This window comes from Psammomys obesus, unplaced genomic scaffold, assembly GCF_907164565.1.
Source record: "Psammomys obesus unplaced genomic scaffold, mPsaObe1.curated_primary_1811, whole genome shotgun sequence".
Taxonomy (NCBI): domain Eukaryota; kingdom Metazoa; phylum Chordata; class Mammalia; order Rodentia; family Muridae; genus Psammomys; species Psammomys obesus.
The window spans coordinates 30,962,214-30,965,482 of NW_026587216.1; the positions used below are offsets into that span (position 1 = coordinate 30,962,214).

At 47.8% G+C, this 3,269-nt stretch overlaps 1 non-coding gene across 1 annotated transcript; it reads right to left on the minus strand.

The window, feature by feature from the left end:
- Window positions 1-1,973: 1,973 nt before the first annotated feature.
- LOC129673798 (small nucleolar RNA SNORA17) lies at window positions 1,974-2,104 on the minus strand. The gene has a single exon (XR_008719727.1). It is a non-coding gene; the product is annotated as a small nucleolar RNA SNORA17 (small nucleolar RNA).
- Window positions 2,105-3,269: the final 1,165 nt, after the last annotated feature.

Sequence of the window (3,269 nt, forward strand, 5' to 3'; positions counted from 1 at the left end):
TTTGGATGTGTAGCACTGGCCCCTTCACATACTCCAGCATTTCATTGATGGGGTAGATATTGGAGCAAACTAATTCAAAACCCTTGATCTGGGCCTGTGAGGTATCTGAACTGGTCAGCCTGCAAGCTCTCCTGTGCCTACACCACAGGGACTCGCTAACCTGCTCTGCCTCATCTGGCCCATCCAACGCCCAAGCCAGCAAAGGGCAGAGCCGATTTTCCTACTCTCTTGCCCTTGGGCCTGGTTCATCTGCATCTATGTCATCATGAACAGCCTCTACTACGTTACCCAGCCAAGGTTCAAGGCCTACCCTCTCAAGTGCTACAGCAGGTGAGAAGCTAGGCTAGCTCTCTCACTCTCACACCCTCTGGGCCAACTCACCCACAACCCGTGTAACCCACACAACCAGGGCCAGCTCTACCCTGCTGCCCAGAGGATGTGCAAGGCCTACTCTCCTGCATGTTGCAGATGGTGGGGACAGGGCCATTTCTCCCACCCACTGTAGGTGGAGAAGGATGAGGGAGGAAGGTGGGCATTTCTCCCTCATCTGTCCTATGGCACAGCAGACAAGAAGCAGGGCCTATTCTCCCATGCTCACAACCTTGGAGCAAGCTCACTCACTACCCCCATGCCAACTGCCAAGGCTGTAGTGCCGAGGCAAGGTACGGGGTCCTCTCTCCAGAGTGTTGCAGCAGGAAAAGGGCAGGGACAGCTCTCCTGCTTTCATGACCCCTGTGGGTCCAACTCTCCCACCTGCAACAGGCGGTCAGGAAGAAAGGGAGGGGAGGGGAATCTCTCCCTAACTGATGTCACCATACAGCAGGCAAAGGCAGGAAGGCTCTCCCACAGTCATGTCCTCTGGGCTGGCTCACATGCAACACCCATATCTAGGGCTGGCTCTGGTATGCTGCCCAGCCGAGGTGCATGTCCTTCTCTCCTTAGTGCTGCAATAGATGAGGAGCAGGGCCAGCTCACCTGCCTGCTATAGGAGGCAAGGAGCAACAGGAGGAGTCATCTCTCCCTCCCCTATGTCACCAAAAAGAAGACAAATGATGGGGCGGGCTCTCCCATGCTCATGCCCTTCCCCCACTGTCAGCTAACCCTTGTCCCTGCCAACAGAGTCAGCTCTAGTTTGCTGCCTAAGCAAGGTGAAGGGCCCAATCTCCAAAGTGCTGAAGCTGGCGAGGGACAGGGACAGCTCTCCTGCTTTCATGTCCCCAAGGCTAGATCTCCTGCCTGCCACAGGTGGTAAGGGGGAAAGGAGTAGTGTCGAATCTCTCCCTCATCTATGCCACAGCACAGGAGACAAAGTTCTTTTCCATGTTCATATCCTTGGGCTGATTACCTGAAACTCCTGCAACCAGTACTTTGCTTCCTGCAAAATGTATGGGGCTGTTCTCCAGAGTACTGCAGCTAACTAGGGGTCTGGAGTCAGCTCTCTTGCTCTTAGGACCCCAGGGCCAGCTTTCTTAAGTTGCCAAGGCAATGTGTAGGGCCAGTTTGGCATAGCCCTCAGACATCAATCTGCCACCGGGCAAAAGCCCAGGGTAGGGATTTCTGCTTGGTGTTTGGTAATTGATACCTGCTGCTGCAGGGCCACAGGCCCAGGTATGGCTCCTGGTGACAGCACAGTCTGGGACCCCATTACGGTTTCAGATGTCATCACTGGGCAGCTACTGAGAGCAGGCTGTTCTGCACTATGCTCAAGTCTCCAATTCTACCTCTCTTCATTTTGTCCGCATCCTTCTGTTTCTTTTTCTCTTCCATTTCTCCACCACTGACTTGTTCCTCTCTGTGGCTCTTGGGGTCTCTGAGTTTCTGGGGTTACCTCAGGTGTGGTTTCAGAGGTGCTTTGCTGCACCCATGCATCTTGGTAGTAGACAGGGCCATCTTGGGCATTGTCTGCCCCCCAACCCAGGCCTGCATGATGCTGACCTGGTGGTCGTCTCGGGCTCACTTTTTTTTTTTTAGGGAGTGTTAGGCTGCTAATCATCCGGATGTTCACAGTCAGAGCACTGAGCACAGAAATAGCCTTTCTCCTCTCTCCCACATACTAAGGCACATACGATACGGCAGCCACACCTGCAACACCTCTAGGGGCAGTCAACAAAGGTACTCTTAACTGTTCATAGGGAACTTAAATCAACCTCTTCGTGTTTCAGAAGACATTATTTTCTATTTAAAAACTGAATTATGGTGTAGGATATCAGTACTTTACTAAAGTTTATTTTATGTGGTTTTATTGAGCCATGTGATATGTAAAGACAAAAATATGTGAAGCAATTTAAGTCTTGATGAGACCTGATATGCTAGAGTCAGATAGACAGAGAGGAGGACTTCCCCTATCAATGGACTAGAGGAGGGGCATAGGGGTAGAATAGGGAGGGTAGGATTGGGAAGAGATGAGGGAGGGAGCCCCAGCCTTCCCTTCTATCTGACCCTAGCCTATCAGGTCTTATCAAGGTTGGCTACATCATCTTCCTCTGTGGCCTGGCAAGGCTGCACTCCACCATGGGGAGGTGATCAAAGAGCCGGTCACTGAGTTCACTCATACATACATTCTAATGCACAGTAACATCTATGAATAAGATAGATATGTTATAGTTAAATGCATCACAAATACTAATGTGCCATTGAGTATAGTCCTTTAGATAATGATTATGTTTGAAGCAATTATGTTCAGTTCTTTTATAAAGTTTATTAATGGTACAAAAAATATTCCTCATAGTATTAAGAAGCTTACAGTTTTTCTTTTAGTTAATATTTGTAATGTTGATATGGATATTTTTGGTTCTTGAAATATGAATAAAGTATCTTTTATGAAGCTGAAAATTCAGGATTCAAGTTACACTTAAATGTAGCTCTCAGACCCCTTGATATTAGGGTTCTCTCACTCTGCATTCTGGGACAACAAATAGGCTTTGCATCACTTTTCATTAACTCTATGACAGCAATGAAAGCTGAATACACCCTACTAAGTATGATTTTTGAATGGTTCCTAATTCTTCTAAAGTCAGGCTGAGCTTTCAAGTAAGCCATCCACATGTTGAACATAGCTTATTATATACTATAGTATACTGTGTTTCATTTGAAACAAAAATTCATAATAAACACAAATGGTACTGGGATACTGTACTAATGCAGTAATTACTGTAGTAATTGTTCTCCAGTGCATTTACATTAGCTGTTCTTCCATATTTCTTGGGAAGCCCAGATGCCACCCAGCCGGAAATGTGCACTTCTCTCTTGGGAAGGTCAATCTCCATCTG